An 18,915-nucleotide genomic window follows, 5' to 3' on the forward strand; every position below is an offset into this window, starting at 1 on the left:
AATTTGTAGATAAAAACGTGTTTATTTCGAAACAGAATAAAGAATATGCGAGATTCGGAAAAACTATTTCCAAGAGTGTATATCAATGGACTTGCAGCTGAGAAAAGAAGTGGCCCTATAAAGTTTAACCCTTTTCCTCCGTATAAAATACCGTCAAGATTTGTACTCTTTCTTACGACTCCATTTTCGCGAAACTTTTCCTCCACACAGGCATACATAGGTATACGCGCCTGTGTGCAGGAGTGAGCTTACGTACACATCGTACACGCAAGTTAGCGGGTTGGTTGGTTCGTTGGTCGGACGTGGGGGGTATACAACGTCGGGTGATTCGCCAAAGGAGCAAAAGTTTTTCGGATATATTTATCGTTACCGCAGTCAGCGACCGCAAAGAACAAAGCGCTACTTGTTACAACTAACAGTTTGCCGTTTCATTGAAAAATGGACGGGGTGGAGGCCCGATGTAACGCCGATACGAGGCACGCGTGAGCCGAGAGATTTATGTACGCTCGTACCTATTACGTGGCTACATACCGTGTACCCTGTAGGTTAGACGCCCCCTTCCTCTTTCTCCTCCACTTCCTCCTCCGGAGTTCTGGACCGTACAAGTGTGAAGGATAGGGGTCCCACCTTCGCCAGGAGATGACAAAACTAGATCCCGCACCCACCCACACACACACGCCCACACACGCACTCACACGCGTGACTAGATACATTCGGTTCGTTCCTCGCACCCAACCAGTTTCCCACAATATTGTGCTTCTCGACACGTCCACAATCTGGATCTCGGAGCATTCGTCAAAGAGGAAAATTACAAGGATCCTTTCGGATCCTTCTTCCGAGTCCCACTGATTTATATCATATTTATATATTTCCACGAGCGTTCACCGCAGATGTGTTTATCCTCTTTTCCCTTCCCTGCCCCCTTTCATTCCGGAGATATCGAACGAATGATCGGGTCGCTGCGATTTAGATCCGTCATTACTTATTTACCGAGCAGCTCCCGCGTCTGAGAGCGCTGACACTCGGCTGAAAGGCGGTCCGAAACCGGTCGAGAACCCGGGGTACCCGTAAGAGAGATTACGCCTACATGTACGAAGGTAGGTGGAAGTCGTCGCCTGACCTGTGTTAACATCGTGACCTCGGTTCATATTGAGAACTGGTACCGTACCGTAACGACGCCGAGCTGCAACGGCATCCGTGAATATGTACATGTACTATATATATTCACATACAGGTACGTGGGCAGGGACGCACGCAAGCAGGCGGACACGCGTGTGCGTCGCTTCGCTCCTCGCGAGAGTACTCGAAGCTCGTAGGTAAAAGCACTCGAAGGCGGAACGCCACGCTGCGCCGTTCAGTTTCAATATTGAACCAGGAAATAACGCGCTGATACAAGGTAACCGCATTAAGCCTCCTCGAACCGGCCGGCCTTAGACAACGAATACTAATTCGGGATGTAAACTTGCAGTGGCCGCGTCCTGCAGCGAGCGAGTTGTAAGTGCTGGTAACCACCGGGTGCCAAGTGGTTTATATGTATAAAGCCCTTCTCAGCGCCGATGGAAAGGAGAAGAGTAAGGCCACTCGCTGTCTCCTTTGCCTCACTGATGTATCTTAATAACTGGGAACGGTGCAGGCGGCACACGTGGCACGTTTTCAGAGTCAACAAATCCTCGGATCTTTTTATACAGACACGGAGATGGGGACAGTTTTTTGTGTTTTTTTTTCCTCTCCTCTCTTTTGCTTCGACGTAGTTGAACGGTTTCGAGCACGGTGTAATGTATTCGTTGTTCCACGTTTATGCGTATTAAATTGAAACGGAACACTCGCGGATGTCTAGACGTTTGTGTATGGTAATGCGCGCCAGGGTGAAATAAAACTGAGAAGAAATGAAAAAAATTTCCAAATCTACCACCCCTACCACACATCTGTTCCTAATGCCGACGAAGCACTCCCGGTTGAATAAGCCTGAGATTGGTATATACTCGGGGGTGGCTTAGGAACGATTCGGGGTTTTCTTTCTTCTCCTTCCCTTTCGAACCATCATTTTCGCCATTTCCTCCTTCAGATATATTTCCACGCGTCGGAGAATCAAGATAAACACGCAATGAAAGTGGTGTTAAATTATCCTCTAAAAGATCGTTCATAACTTGAAAGACTGCAGCCAGCTATCTCGAGGGAATTTTTTAACCCCACGCGACTTTATTACAGCGGTCTGTAATAATCTTTTAAAGTGTTATTCGGGGATTGAGTCGAGACTCTTCGAGACCTCGCATCTTACAGTCAGATGCAATCACGGTAAAAGCAGATTTCTTGAAGTACAGACCGCGTACCATTGATCGACAACCTTTGAAATCTCGCATTTTCAGTAATGCTGTTTCTCGGATTTCAATAATATGAATTTTAGCGAATAGGATTCAGTCTTTTTTTCTCTTTCTTGATACGAGGCATGACCTATTTTTTCGATTTTTCTTCAATGTATGTCAAGTAATACCTTTTGAAAGTCTAATTCTTGTAGTGACGTTACATTTCGATTTGAACCCTCGAATTCTTACAATTATGGTTTGTATTTCTTTACTAAGCTCCGCAGGTTGTGACTTCTGAATTATGCTCGTAGACAATATCGCAGTTTACTGCGGTAAACCGTAGTTTCCGAGCGAATGCGCTGTTCGAAATTCCGACTTAGCAAGGTCTGTCCGTCATGTCGTTCGAGTTTTCCCGTTTCGTGTAAGATTTTCACAATATTTTATATTCTCTGCGAAATCTTAAGAGTTGCTATACATCATTCCGGACACCTTAAGGAATGTTGAAAAATAATAGCAAGGGTAGATATTAAAAAAGAATTATGACGCGGGGTTTCCACGGACCGGGTAGTGGTAAATATTGCAAGGGCTAACTCCACCACATCATATTATTGTCATGATAATTTTGTTTTAGTAAGTAATCACGAGATTAAGTCCCGCATGACAAGAAGAATTGTTTATGGCTTCCCATATATTTCCTCTTTAATATCCAAAACAGAAATTAGCGATAACAAAGAGTATTGGATAAAAGTTAACCCTATAGAAATCACAAGAAAAAAAAAGTATTCCGCCTAATTGCTGTATACGCAGCATTTAGAGCGACGATTAAATTGCTCGAACGAACAACAATCTTCTCCACTGTTGAGATCTCGTCGTAAAAACACTAGAAATCACGGATCGGCGATTCGGTCATGCTTTTAACTCTGGAAATTCATCCGGATTCAGTTACTTTGATACCGGGTAAAAGGATGCCATATATCATCAGAAATCGAGCCACGTTTCAGAGTGTCTAATAATCACAGATTCAGGTCTGTTACCGAACTCCGACAGTGTGCGGGATTAGCAAAAGCGGTACGAAACCCGTGGAAGATCTTTCAAGGGAAAGGAATTCCGAGGAGCCCGGGCAATTCGCATCCTTGAACTTGACGTATAACACTCTCCAGGTGTAAGCAGCAGAGTCGCGTGTCACGCGTGTCGGTGGGTTCATGTTCGTACATTAAAATACCGGCGGAGAGTGGCTGCCGTGGTAGCAGGAGCAGCAACAACATCAGCATCAACGCACCACCAGCACCAAGAGCTGCGTCGTTACCTGTGATAATAAGCACGTCGGTAAATTTAGTCGTTAGTCGGCGGAATGGCCGAGAAGGAAGGAAGGAAGGAAGGAAGGAAGGAAGGAGGTGGTGAACGACGCGTCGAGGTAGCCTTGCAGAGTGTTGAGGTTCATCGGCTACCGCCTTACCGCACAAGATGAATCATTGAAAATGCAGCGGTGCGGTGGCAGTTGGGATTCGCTCGCGCGAGCGCGGCGAGTCAGGTGCGTGTGGATAACTAGAGAGGCTCGGAGTGTGTGCGTATGTACCAGGAGAGCGTGCAAGTGGACGATCTCGTATAGAGGCAAAGCCGAGAGTGCGAGAGGCAGTCGTCGGGATCCCGGTGTGGCAGCGACGAGGGTGGAAGACGCGAAGCGGGTTCGCGGAGGGGATTCGGATGCGAACCGTTCAAGGCATTGTTCGATATAAGACACGACTTCATTAAGCATTCAAGTAATGTTCAAACATTGTACATTGAATTGTACTTGCCCCCGCGACGTTGCGGAGCCGCCGCGCTGCGGCATACAATGAGAATATCGTCTTGGAAGTCGTGATGCGGCAATATCGAATAATGTATAACTACATCCCGAGGTGGAGAGGCTTCTGCGGGGCGCTCGGAGGAGAGTGACTCGCCCCGGGAGTACGGGACGCCCGAAACACAGCCGACTCGTGTAGGTACCTTGATTCCCGGCCGACTTTCCACTCGCTTATAATACATCTTCCGAGTATGAGAATCGCTCAAGTGGCAGACGAGACTCTCCCCGCAAGCTCGGATAGGACTTTATTGCTTGCTCTATCGGTTGCACGATCCACGTTCCCGTGCGCACCGTTTACCCAATCCGTGATATTAAAGTCGTATACTCCACACATTGTCAACCGAGTACATTGACTGCGGTTCGTTTCCGTAGTCGAGGAAGAGAGAGAAAGAGAGAGAGAGAGGAGGAAAATCCATGGTTTCCCGGGCATGATAAGCGAGGCTGCTGCGCAGATTGTCGCGGTACCCACGATATAAAGTTGCTGGGTAATTAGCTTTTATCATTCGTTCTTAATGAATCGAGAGACGCGTGAGAACCGACCGTCTAAATCGAAGCGCTAAATGCATTCCGGGTAATTGGAGTAGACGCGCGGTTCCAGCGAGCGGCGGCTTCGCTTGTCCGCGAGTCGCGCGGCACCCACGTAATATCTGTCTGGTGAAGAATTGTGAGCGCAATTTCGCGGCCGGGAAGTGGAGTACCGGGAAATATAAAAAGTATTACTCAAACGACTTACTGCTGGGCTCCCTCTGACCCCCCTCTCCTCGTCTCCTCTATTTTATACAACTCCCTTGCCGCTATAATTTTTCTCTCTGTGAAAACACGGAAAAGTTTACACACCGTTATACATTATATCAAGATTTCGCACCGATCGTTGATACACAACACCGTTGCGGTGTCGCGTGCTCGATCGCAATTGAAGCGAGCTGCGCCGAAAAATTTGACGCGACAGGGTCGATGACCCTGGACCGCCCTCCGCAAAAATCTCCAGAAGCAGGCTCGGTATTCCGGAATTCTCCCTCGGGAATACCTCCGCGCGGGCTGCTTGCTTATTAGCGATAATGGCAGCCCACTCCATTCAGTCGGTCTCTCTCTCTTTCTCTCTCTCTCCTCCCTCTCCGTCTCGACCGCTCCTCTCTTCCCTGGCTAATAACGAGGGCCTAATTTATCAACGTCCCGTAATAATAACGTTATACATACATATTTATTTATCTAATCTGTATGCATGCGTACATTTGCTTATATACTCGTTTGCTCGTCCGTCGTCTGTTAGTTCGGCCGGTCGGTGTGATGAATGGAATTAAATTAACCAAGGTCCCTCGTTACGTAGGCGCGTGACAACACAGAAATATTCAAGTTGCGAACGAGAACGGAATTAACGCGTGACACTTTTTAGTTTCCTAAAATTAGCGATTAATTTACGTCGCCCAACGCCGCCCGTCGAGTTTTCCCGTTTGAGTGGCTCTCACGGATGAAAAAAGGTTTATCGTGTAAACGTCGTTGACAAACAAGAGAGATCCACGAATAGCCGACATATATATCTACAAACAGTCAGTCGGAGAGGACAAATAAAAAAAGAAAAAAAAAAAACCCAAATTAAAGGAAAGTAAATGAAAAAAAAAAAAAAAAAAAACATGCGCGAAAAAACGAACAAGAGACAAATTATTGCTAACCCGCCGATCGAGCAGAGCAGCGCACAAATCTTCACAACAAATTTCATCCCTGAACCGCATCGGTACGTGCGTTGACCGGCTCTCTCACAGCTCGGCGAACTTCGCATGGCGGCGATATAGGGGACGAGTAGCCGTTACGAAATGGGAACTGTTTCACTCGATATATCCGAGCGCGATATCGCGGGTTCAATGGGACGTGGCGAGCGTCGATGTACTTCGGCACGAATACATGGAGACGGCAGCGGGAGTCAGGTGAATAGAAAATCAACTCTGCGCGAGTCGGATATACGGATGCAGGTTTGAAAGGGTCAACGCGTGGAACAGGCTCCCCTGAAACTGCGAGCGGGAATCGGATCCGCGATCCGGTGAATCGGGGCGCAGAGTTTTGCTCGACACCCGAATCGGCGAACGGGTGGGAAAGGTCACGGTGAAAGAGCTCGGGCCGTTCGTGCGCGATGCGTCGCTCTGCACTTCCGTCGAAGACGGCATGCCAGGTAGAACAGGAGGCGGCGGCAGAGGGAGCAGCAACGGCAGCAGCGCCGGGGACTCGGGAGTCGAAGAACGCCACGGTGATTCCGTGGGAACGGAACAGTGTCGGAGATTGAGAGCGGCGGGGGCGACGCGAGTCAACCCGACGTTGAATACCGTGTTTTCATTGCGCGTCACTGAAACAGCTACTCGGTGGAAACTCCGGGGAAGTATTTTACTCGCAAGTCAATTTCACGAGGTTTACGCCGTTTTCATTTTACTTTGTAACAAGCAGCTTGACTGCACCGGTGTCTCGCCTCGTTCTTCCCCGCTCTCTTACAAGAAAGAAATAGAATGAGGGAAATTGTTTCGGTTCGACGAGTAACGCGTCGACAATCGCTATTTTTTCCTCCCATTTCTAAACGAATTACCGGTAAGAAAGATTGGGCAAGAACGGCGGAGAACGAGACGGTATAAAATAACCCCCGGATGGTTATTCCGAAGACCGTTTTAGTTGCCGATTTATCACGTGTCCGCATTGTAGTAAAAAAAAAAAAAAAAAAAAATCCGATAGGTAGGTACGGAACGAAATTTCTCAAAGTATTCATATCAAATTAGAGGTCCGTATCATTCATCGTTCAGGAGTTATGTACAAGGCTTTGAAAAGTCGCGGTGATATTTTTACAAACACCCTGGATCTATCTGCCGCTTCGCGTCGTTTAGATATTAGAGGACCTCTAGGCATTGTAATTTCTCAAATTCGCTGGCACCTGCCTGAAACGTTGTCGACATTTTATTACAAATTATAAAATGTTGACGTCTGTCTATTCGTATCGAGTAGAACAAAGGTCCCAGGTTTTAACGCTGTTGCGTGTTTTACAGATTCGAATTAAGATGGTTAAAATCGGGATAAGAAAAAGGGCAGAACAATAAATAGAAAACAAGTGGCGGAAAGCAGCTGGTAAAATAAAGCAGATCTCAGTATTCTCGCAATTTCTAGTTCGGAATAAGCGGTGAGGGCTCGATGATTGCTGCACGTTCTGGCTGATTGTAACAAGGTTTCGTGACTTTATGGTGTTGCAGTTCTCGAAACCGTTTACGAAAGGCCTCGGTGGTGCATGAATCCGCGTGTCTTCGGTACAGGCAGACTTCTGCATCTGACTTCTTTTCTCCCCGAGTCTGCCTAACGGCGTACGTTCCTTGTCTCAAAGTCGTATTGTACGGGCGTTGTGGCAGCGGAATTCGCTTGCTGTTGGTCCTCCGCAGCCGTGCCCGTAATCTGACCGGCAGAAGCTACGATATATTTTTTCCGGCTTTCGGCTAAGCTCCTGAATTTGACAGCGCGGAGAAAACTCCCTCGCAGACCGGGGTAGGTAATTAATAGTTCTGTCAGACACGTATATATCTATGTACGTACACACGTGCATGCCGTACCTACACGTACCCTCTTCCGGTTTCGTATGGACATTTATTTGCTCTTCGTCTTGAAAAATACTACACTGCTGCCGCGATACGTGTCCTCGTTTTTCGTCTTCAACTCTGAAATATTCAGCATTCCGCTCCCTCGAACTCTATCTTCAAAGTTGAATTAAAGAAACGAGGGCGCTTGGGGAACGATGAAAGTTAATCAGAAGCAATCACACGACTGGCTTGCTTCGCATCGAGAAGTCAGCTTTCCCGTACCCTGCTGTATGTTTATGCAAATACCCAAACAACTAGACAACTCTAGAACCGTGCTTAAACAGGGGAGAAAAAATACTTTTCCACTTACAGCAAGGCCTGTTCAATAGGATCGGGAAAAGTAATCTATGATCAAATTACAATTAGGTGGGAAGAGTGGTTTATGTAGTTGCACAACTCTTGACGAGACATAGACTACGTGGTGGATGTTGAACGAGTTGTCGTTACAGTTATTACTATTTGAATCGGTGGAGAGTGACTGGTAGAATAGTGAAGAAAAAATGAGGAGAACTGCAACGAGGAGTAATTGTTTCCACATACCGTCACTGTGCATGGAAAGAATACAAATTGAGGCTTCTGTGTAATACGAGGGCAGCATACGGAGCCGCGGTACCCACCGCTTCTTGTGAGTGAAATTCGTGCGACTTGGAGACGACAGTGACTAATGCTCTGTGACTGAAATCATGTTTTAACAAAGAAGGAGGATTTCGTTCAACAATACAAGGGAGCTTGATCCCGCTGTGTAGTTTTCGTTTCACCGTGAATTTCGATCTGTGGTGGAATTTGGAAGATGGAGTAGAAACCGTCTTATAGAGAGGAATTTCTAATCAAGATCACGTTTTCCTTATAAGCTCTGGAAACGATTCGAGTCAAATCTTTGGCAAAAAATTTTCTATCGGACCTTGTTTTACGAGAGAAACGAAAAGATATTTGTGTATACTACGTGGCAGACGGGGGTGGAATACGAAATGGGAGGAAGAGGAATACATGGAAGGGAACTCGCCTAACAGCGAGACACCTAAAACCGCTGATTGTACAGAGGCGTAAGAAACATTGACATTCACGGTATTAAATGTTGCGAAACACCCTCTCTGTGATGGGAATACTTCAACTGAGGGATGAAGTAATTTTTTCTCCCCGCTTTCTTCGAAGGAACCTTTCTCGCATCCCGCGATACGTCGGCAGGGTGTTACACGGGTTGTATACGTCTACTATTAGGTAAACCGCGTCTTCGTGTCAATAATTGAATAGTCGAACGGAATAACTTGCTTAGGAGAAATGTTTTCGCGTTGAGGGAATAGAGGGAGCTACCTTATTGGTTCAACGTTTTCCACTCGCGCACACACCTACGGTGACAAACGCGTTTCCCCGTCTGTGGCATAGAGAATAAATTACATCCCGCATGTAAAGTGACACACCACGTCTGCCATTTACCCAGAGACGACGCCACTCTTACAGCATCGCCGAGATCGTTTGAGGTCGCGTTTATATCCAAGGCTGTGTTTCCTGCACGCTAAGAAATCCGATTACCAAACGAATCTGGTTCTCGTACCCAGCCTGCGAATATATACGCGGTATACGAGCCGAGTCTAATTAGCCATCCAGATTAGACCGTAATATACACGTATATATATTCACATCTCTGAACGGACGGTGGGAACTCTTCGGTAATATTATTACGTGCTTTGCGACCGGTTGGGACTATTCCAGTTTTATGGACTATGTATAATAAAGTTGCGCCAATATCATCGCGTCCAATCCCGGTCCCACGAGCCTCTGGCCAAAGAAATATGCTATCGCTGAACGATACAACCTGTAGATATTATAATGAACTCGAAAATCGTTAAACACGATAATGGACGAGTCCTTGTAAAAGCTGCTCAAATGCGCCGGGTGAACTCGACTTCTTCTTGCGGTTCTCCGCTGACCATCTCTGTTCACTCTTTTGCCGCAGTCCACAGGTGCACAGCAGTTTCGAAAGACGCGTAGATTTTCGAGATAGTCCAGCGGCCGATACCAAGGCACCCCGGGGAATATCGAGACAGCTTTATACGAGCTGCGGCTGTGGCGCGGGCTGTCCTCGTGGTCGATTTTCTTCGGTGAAATTCGGGCCGCGGGGACTCCCGATGATTTTCTCAATATTGCATCGAGTCTCGTGTGTAAATCATAGCAAGACGTCTCGAGGTTTAAGTAAGAAATAACTCATGGCGAGGGTGAGAATTGAAAGTGTGATTGTTGGTGGAATCGGTTTGAAAATTGACTGCCAAAATGACCGAGAGAAACCGACGACAACTGTGAAGCTCCGTGTTATATAGCCAACGAGTTTATAATTCAACTGAACAGACAGGGTGAGGTTCAAAATTGAGAAAGACCAAAACGTCGAGCGGTCGAAAACCCGAAATTTTTGAGTTACGAATTTTAGAACACCGAATGATTAGCCTACCAAAGTTGGGATTTTCGATAAATCACCCGGTAGAATAACTATTTTCTCAAAAGTTCATTCATCCGAACGCTCTCTTATCCTAGCAAGTCATCTTTTCGTATTTACGGTCTTTCTAGGTTTTTAACTGTCGGTAGTCAACTTTCGGGATTTCGTACCGTCGACTTTTTGGTCTTTCGCACTTTTGTACCCCACTCAACAGATAAACGTTGAATTCACAATCGGCGAAATTCACCATTGATACAGCGACACGAAGTTACGGAGAGACGACCATTTCTATACGGAGCTCTGGGAGTGCGGAGCGTGGGTGATTATTGTCGCGGTTTGAAAAAAAAATCTATTTAAATGCTAAATACAGGGTCATTGTGTCGCCGAGGCCATATTTCAACCTTTCGAAGTCACGGGGAGTACGCTTTGGATGGCTGCTTAACAATGCAAGGGTGCTTATAAGTAGATTCAATTATGAGTGGGAGCAAGTGCGCAGCCACGACCGCAGAATCGGTAGGGGAGCGATGCTGTAAAATAAATATATATACGTATTAAAAAAAAAAAAAAAAACAATCTAAAATTGAATTTTTCATTTCGTTTGAAGAATCATCGACGCGTTTGCAAATGTCCGAAACATGCCGTCTCACCGTCGATCGGAGCATATTAATATTCATATTTTCACGAGTAGGGATATAACCCACGGAATAGTTATTAATATTTTATATTCAAAATTGAATTGGTTCGAGGGTATTTTGTACATAATTTTGCGATTTCCAATTGCAGTAGGTTAAGCTTTTTTCACGAAAGAATCCAGGAGACCTTCCAAAGTGGTACGAATACGGGTTTTATTCTCGAGGGCTCGACTCGGCGCGCTTTCCTGCCTTCGCATATTGGTATATTATACTAGCCATATATCGGTGAACAGTGAGGTGAATCTACTTCACCTACGAACAGGAATATATCCGGTCCAGCTGACTGGGTTTAACCGGGAGCTGAGGGACGGCTCGGGTCCCGGGGACGCGCCGGGTCGTTCCCTACGGCCGGGACTGTTTCCTTGATATTAATACCACTGCCTAGTAAATCACACCTCTAATAAAAACCAAGGAAAGGAAACCAACCCGCGCGCCACACTATAAATCCAACGGTTACGTTTTCACTCTGCGAGGCGAGAAGAACCGAGGCGAGTTAAGCGGGCGACCCGCTTGGACCCCGGACTTTTACCAAAGTCCTTGAAAGCCTCTTAAATTATGAATAGCCAAGCGAGAAAGGCTGATTAACATTCGACAGTGGCGGCAGGTACTCTTTCAGGGATTTTACCTTGCAGACAACGCTGATTCAAACTCGATAAAATCTTAACTCGAGTTAGGAACGAGAGAGTCGGAGACAAACCGCAATTAGTTTCGTCACGTCGTCAGTCCGGTTTTAAATGCCAGCGTAACAGCGTCCGTTAATACCTTGCAACTTATCGCAAAGAGATTTTCTACTAGGGTAAATTTCCATCATCTGTCTGCGACAGCTGGTTATCGCCCAAAAAGCCTTCTGAATTTATGTAACCAAACTTCGGTATACCGTACACGAGTACCTGATACGTATATTTCGTATACGTATAGACGTGTTCGTCACATGGAAATGACGTAACTCCGGCTGACTCTACGTAGACTAGCTAGCATGTTTCTATGGTGCGAGTCTGCATAATATTGATGATCAAATTTTTGGCGATCTCAAAAATCGAAGAGTACGAAACAGTCGGCGAAGATACCGATTTTCTACAAAATTATACATGCAAGGCATCGTTGTCTTATTTAACGATAACGACACAGACCGAGATCAGAATCATCAATCATCACCGGATTCGAACCTGGGTAAAATTCTCTCAAGAATTATCAACGACGAGATAAGGGGTGATCGCTATTAGCGCGGGAAGAGGTCGCGTTGCGGGATCTGCATCGATATCGAAAGCCCGTAGGCCAGAGCCAACTAACCCTAGTGGAACTCAACCGATAGCAACGCCAACTCGGCTGCAGGTGTGGCACGATATAGGTACCACGGGTACGTAAGGACTTAGGCGCGGACACGTGTAGGTATGGGCGATAACCACATGTAAGTAAACGTACGTGGTGCAGTATCTATCTTGTGTACAGGGAACACATGCCTTGCCTCACGTGACTCTTGCTCTAATGAACCGAGGTATAATATAACTCCGGCATCTCATCTTCGCATCTATCTCATTTGCCTCAGTTCGTTATATTGTCGGAGAATAAGTACCCGGAGCTCTACGGTCGGTCGTTCGGTCGATAATTGCACGTAACAATGTACGAATAAAAGACTATAAGCTCCATGTACGCGTACATGCTTATATAACGTGCTACACGTGGGCAACGGAATGTTTCGAGTCCTCTTTAACTCGCGAGGCTGTTTGTATAAGATTATGCTCGCGTGACTTACAACGCCACAGCTGGTTTCCTCGCTTCCGAGCACATTCTGTCCACCGTGTTCGTTGTACCTTTGTATCGTTACAAATGGTATCTATGTTTCACACCGGTGTGTTCAGTCGCGGGGTAAAAGGTCCGAGTCAATTGTAACACTTTTCACATTTCCACGGACCGTCGAGACGCAGGGAATGCGTGTTTCAGTCAGAAATTCGGCCCAGCTCTTACGCTGTGACACTTCCGTACCTTCGGAACTCGGATAAAAAGAGAGACGGGGACGGAGACGGAGACAGAGACAGAGGCAGAGAGAGAGAGAGAGGGAGAGAAAGAGAAAAAGTCGTAATAAAATTTTTACGGTGGCTGTTGCCTCGCCGTTTTTCCGTCATTTCTTTCTTCCACTTTAACTGTTACAATTCATCCCAGACCATCGTTATCAAACAATTTTACGGACGAGCTCTTTCACGCCTCGATAGACGTAAGCCGGATACTAAATGATTCTTACTTCTTTTTTTAATTCCAAAGATTTTTGTTCTAATGAAAGATGAGATGTCGGGAGACAATACCTCGTATCTCGATAGCCTTAGTGGGTATTATGGGCGGGGTGATTAAGAGAAGAAAGAGGATGAAAAAAGATGTCTAAAGAAGGGACAAAAATTGCCTCTCGCCTTGACAATGCCGCAAGCAAAGTAGGTGTACGTGTATAAGTACGTGGATTGTAACGGCGCGCGACTAGCTCTCTTCGGGGGAAAACTTATCTCCTTCAATGGGGTCCATTTACAGCTGGCAATGGGCATGGACCGATTCTACGGAAATCTGTCCCACGGTGTAAAAGTCCTCCGGGATCTTTTCTACAGAAATTTAATCCTGCATAGTGCGATCCCACAAAACGAAAATCCTACAGAGCGCGGTCATACGGAAAACATTTAACCGGAAATGATGAACATAATCTTTTCTACAGAAATTTCATCCTACATTTTAACTTCGTACGAGAGATTTCTGTGAAAGCTGAAGCCTCTCCTGGTAATTGGGTGCCCTTGATTACATTCTGTCCCTTAACGTCCCAGGGTAATAAACATCGTTATAAAACATCGTTATAAATTAATGCTGGACGAAGGCGAGGTGGCAGCGATTTCCGCGCAATATCTCGCGTCGCTAACGATAATCCAATATTGTTTTGAAAGCTATCCCGCCGCCACTTCTTTCGATTACACTCGCTCCGCAAGTCGTGGCTCGTCTTTTACAATAGACTTTTTTCTCAACCAGTTACCAATTGTCCGAGGCAGACAGTGCCCCGCGTGAAAATCCTCTTTCTTTTAACACAACGAATCCCGAGCGATAGAGTAATTTCGCGCGAGAAAATGGGGCGGAAATTTTCATTTTACCATTGTCCCGTTGTAGAAAATGTCAAAGAAATTGGCGCTCCGATATCATTACCCGCCCGGTGTAATTTCATGCAATTGAATCGCGCGTCGCAGATGCTGGGCGGTGTACTCCTTGGACGGAACGAACAACATACACAATAACCAACTGTAATAAGGCCCAATAACCAGAGGCGAAATGAGAGTAGTTGGCACGCGGTCTATGGGTAAAGGGGAATGGAAGACACTCCGGAGTAAGGATTGCTATCAATCATACAAAAAGACAGTCGCCTCTAGCTACCGGTCAGTTCGTTACCGGCCGGGGCTGCTGCAGTGCGGGAAAATAATTATTATGAGTAATGACTGTGCCCAGTGAGCTTGCAATCGGCGGGGCGCGCACGGCGGCCCACCCGCGACGTTTTCCTCCAGCGTCCCGGCCGCGTCTCTGATGTCCTCGAATTCGTCATCTGCTCCAGGGATTCTATCAGTTTTCAGCCCTCGTATGGAGTGATCGATCGAATCAATCCACTTACGTACGTCCAATATCATAACAGCGACGTCCACGAGGGACAGGACAAATGCCCCGAGTCGGCACCAGGGTGCCCTAAGTTTTTTCAAACCGTCCCGACCTTCGAGATGTTTGGCGACAGAAAATATTTTCAGTCTTGTAGATATTTCACAGAGTTATTATTCACGGGTAAAAAAGTTTATTATACGAAAATCCCATTTATACAAGTTTCACTGCAGGGGACCGAGTAGGTGGAGAGGCAAGATAAACGATATACCGACTACCTACTTATTTTACAGTATCTACAGTCTCTTCGCGATGATACCGGTAGTTAGCCGTTCGAGAGGATAAGACTCCTTTGCTTTAATGGCAACACCCCGCCACCAGACGAGTTCGTCAATTGCAGGATGAACCCTCAGAAGTGAATTCAACTGCAATCTTTATGCACGAGTTTAGTAGTTTAGAACTGTTTCACTCCCGCCAAGCTATTTTATCAAAATGTTTACCTTGCCTGCAAAGTTTACTAAGATATTTAAATTGCGATAGCGTTCCTAAGAAGTTTCAAGGGGGGTGAGCGGGCAGGCGGGCAGGTACTTACCTACTTGTTTATTAAAAAGCTACCCGAGCTTTTCAAGTGCACGCTGTTAAACGGTGACTTTTGATTATTTTTACTCTTACACGGTAGGCAGGAAACTGAGTCAAGGAAGCGTAAAAAACTTAATTGGGAAATTAATTACGATTTGCTAAGGTATGAAAAAAATGAACGAACATTTATATTCGGAAGAGACGCAATTAGCAGCATGTGTCTAGACGTTAACCGTTACGTTCCATTAACTTCGGTGAACAAAAAATTTTTAATCCGTGACACTCTTATTATCTGATATAACATGACTTTATTCAAATCAGTGCGAATCAGCGACGTACGAGCGTAGAAACTGTAATTCTGAAACGACGATAAATATGTGAGACGCGAAGTCTGATTCCAAGTTCTAATTAATCCACGCGCTGTAAAAAATCTGATTCTCTGCATCACGTTAGCATCAAGACGGCACGACAGGTTTCAGTGTGGTTACGAACAGGCGTTTATATCCAGTAATTGCAACACGTGAAAAAAAAAATAAAATAAAAGTGAAAAAAATATAGTGAAAAAGATACAGGGAATATAGTCGGTGCCACTGTCGTAACAGTACAACTTTACCGCGGCTAGAAAAGTGCTATAGCTCAAGGATCAATACCGTTAAACTGATAGCCGTACGCCATATACGTGTGTATCCGAGCATTCATGTGTGGTATAGATTATTCCTGTTTCTCAGAAATTATCTCCGTTCGCGCTCTTCGTCGAGGGTTCCATCAGCGTTGATAATTGATTGAATCGTTAGGTTCGGTCTCTTAACAACCGTAGCTTGTGTTATTTATACGGAGAATCTTAGATGGAATTTGTCCGATTTCGATACCAACAAGACAGCAACTACTCGACGCGCTCGCGTCTTGCGGGAAGAGAATATAATTGTAACTGAATAATCCCCCCGTCACTCAAAAGTGTCAAGTAGTATCATTCGGTGATTCAGCGCTCCGAATTGATTTTAAAACACTTTTTGCCAAGGAGATTACATCCCATTATGGGGGCCTTTATGCGACGATTAGACACTTTGACACCTGGAGATAAACGACGTTGACGAGGCTAATGATTATTAGCACTCAGCGAATAGTTGGTCGCAAATTGCGACTAGCTACTGTCGCGCTGGGGTTCTGACAGCGGGCTGGTTATATATTGTTGGAACAATTGTCGATCCGACCTCCGCTACCTACGTACCTTGACTTGATGTTACATCGACGCATCGTTGTGGTTAAAATCCAGCGAGGGGATATAAGCAACGACGTGCACTCGCCCAGATAACGGAATGGCCATTGCCACGAACCGTTGCGGTTTCGCTCACGCTGCGCCCGAACGCAGAATAGAATTATTGCCACTAAGCAGTAATTATCAACGCGAGGCGAATTCCCGCTGCGACACGCTACGGCCGCTCTTTCTCCGCCCTCCGATTTGTCTTTTTCTCACTCATTCGACACACGCGTGAGATTTATAATGGCGGTAGCGGTCGGGCCTTACACCACCTACGAAAATGTATCGCAGCAGCGAAGCGTGATGCCGGTGCGAGAAGTGGGTAACTGGGTAACCGAATCCTCGGCAATCGGTATCGAATATTGTTAATCCTACAATAACCTAAAGCTGATTACAGAAGAAGGTTGCCGCAAAAGGTTTGCATTTCAAATGTTCGAAATTCACCAACCGTAGTGCTCGGTAGATAGAATGAGAATAGGATGGAGCTGAATGTTTTTTTCATCTAATGAAAAAGGACGCGCACGCAGCGATCGAGCAGTGTACCTGTATGGAAATTCGAATCGACGACGAATCTGCATATAAATCCGCAATCCACAAGTGGAATGCAGCCGGTGAGACTCTCGTACCCTATACTCGGTAAATAATATGCACGCGGGTATGGTTTATTCCGCGTAGTTTTCTTTTTTGTCCACTTGTTTTTTCGTTTTCATTTCATTCTTCCACCGACATAACAACCAGTCGTCCGTGACACGTGCAGAGCGGGCGTATCGCACCTCCAGGTTTACAAATTAGAGGCAATTCAAGGGGTGTCTCGTTCGGCCCTCGATCTCGATTACCACCGAGCTCGGTGATGAGGATTACCTCATAAATACTGAACCGCAAAGGGTGCTGCAGCAGCGGATCCAGCACACGTATGTCGAGGCGAAATAAACCGAGCCTTCTGCCACTTCGTGTCAAGATCCTTAATCGCGATATTTAGCGGGAAGGCGCTACACGCGAACCACTGTAAAAGGGGGGTGTGATAAGAATAGTTACAGGCAAGGCGGGGGGCCAGGGATCAGAGGTTTCGTTATACCCACGTATGGGGCGTCGTCGTCGCGACAGGGTGGCTGGTGGTTAACGGGAATGGGAACGGTTCATCAATCTTCCGCGACACTCCAAGGAGGTCTTGCATAATACGACTAAAGTTTAATTACCGCGATACTTCGGCGGTGTCCCCGATTCCTGGTGCGGAGGCACGGATCCATCACCGTACGACAGGTCGTTCACGTTACCCTAAACGCAAATACTTTGGGCCCCGGAGCGACGGGCTGCAGGGCAGTGCTGGTGGACGTCGGCTCGCCTCCACGGACATGACCACTCGTCTTTTCCGTATCGAGAGAAAGAGAGAGAGAGAGAGAGGGAAGTGGTGTTTGTTAGCGAATGATGCGAGTCATACTTCTCTGGTAATAGTATCCGTATTCCGGCTGTAGAAGGCAGTGGTACCCACTTAGAGACACGAGGTAACCAGACATAAACCAGTTTTCTGCTTATCCGACTGGCATTTTCCTACGTATCGCCGTCGTCGACTGTCCCAAGGGATCCGACACGGAACGACCATTGGCCATTTACCAAAGCTTCGACAATCCTCCGACGAGCGATATACCTGCAGCATGGGCAGTTATAAGAGCGGATATGCCGTCCAGCGGTCGTCAATCACGTGACAATTCGCCGATAAAGAACCCACGCTGAGTGAGAGACTGCTAAAGGGAGCTTCCCGATGGATATTGAATGGCGCTACAGAAGCTTGGAACAACGGATTGTCGATTAGAGCCTCGCTAACGACGGTGCCGGTCGATGTTCGCGAACGCGACAGCGAAAATGTCCAACTTGGAAAATAGCAGGGAAGGAGTTTGGTCGGTCTCATCGAGGGTCAGCGGGAGACCGATAGTCTCGATGAACGCGTTTGTCGCATGGCCTTTAGCGTCATGTTTCTTGTTTCACCGTGGCGGAAGGGGGAAGAGAGGACTGCTTTTTTCCCTCGGCAGAACCTCTGCCCTGCTTAGGGATCGTTATCCGCGGCGAGGAATCGATAAAAATAAGCATATCGGCTAATTAGCGACCGGAACGAAAGGAGGACAACCGGCGAACCGGCGCTGTTCCGCGACCAGTTTCGTCGTCGGTTCACGTAATTCCGAGGTGTTGGTGTTAGCGGTGATCTCTTGCCGCGATAGCAGCGCGACTGTCATTGCGATTGGGTCTAGGAACGTCTCCCGCGACCCGTTACTTCGCCATGTGACGCGTCAGCACCTGGTATGCGAAACCCAAAGAGAGAAAGACGGAGTCGTGAGCGGAGGAAGAGCGCAAAGGTAGCGGTGACGGTGGAATATCCGACCGTATTCAAAGACGCCGCGCGTCGGTGTCGTCGCCACGGTCAGGTCGCCGTGTTCACACGTGCGTGTACCATCTCCTAGTTCACGCTCTGTAAGCATTTGCCGAGTTCGAATCTCGCCGTGCGTTGATCCTCAGTCGCCAGACCTCGGTACCAGGCTACAGTCGCAAATGTGGGTACCTAGACGATATTCATCCCGGCATCGAGTATCGGTTAACAAGTGTGCGCACCTT

The 18,915-nt window shown here is 46.7% G+C and overlaps 2 protein-coding genes across 12 annotated transcripts in view; one reads left to right on the forward strand and one right to left on the reverse strand.

Moving 5' to 3' along the window:
• Positions 1 to 18,915, reverse strand: part of LOC124299982 (autophagy-related protein 16-1) — a 237,884-nt gene that overhangs the window by 61,393 nt on the left and 157,576 nt on the right. The window lies entirely within an intron of this gene.
• The window catches only part of LOC124299981 (uncharacterized), a 93,513-nt gene that overhangs the window by 34,792 nt on the left and 39,806 nt on the right, over positions 1 to 18,915 (forward strand). Inside the window, exon 1 of one of the 3 annotated variants that reach the window (XM_046753540.1) lies at positions 18,736 to 18,854. The exons of the other annotated variants lie outside the window; for them this stretch is intronic. The gene's annotated coding sequence lies outside the window, so the exon portion shown is untranslated. Of the gene's footprint in view, positions 1 to 18,735; positions 18,855 to 18,915 lie in introns of those variants that run through there. 3 annotated transcript variants of the gene reach the window in all.

The sequence above is a fragment of the Neodiprion virginianus genome, chromosome 3, assembly GCF_021901495.1.
Source record: "Neodiprion virginianus isolate iyNeoVirg1 chromosome 3, iyNeoVirg1.1, whole genome shotgun sequence".
NCBI classification, from domain to species: domain Eukaryota; kingdom Metazoa; phylum Arthropoda; class Insecta; order Hymenoptera; family Diprionidae; genus Neodiprion; species Neodiprion virginianus.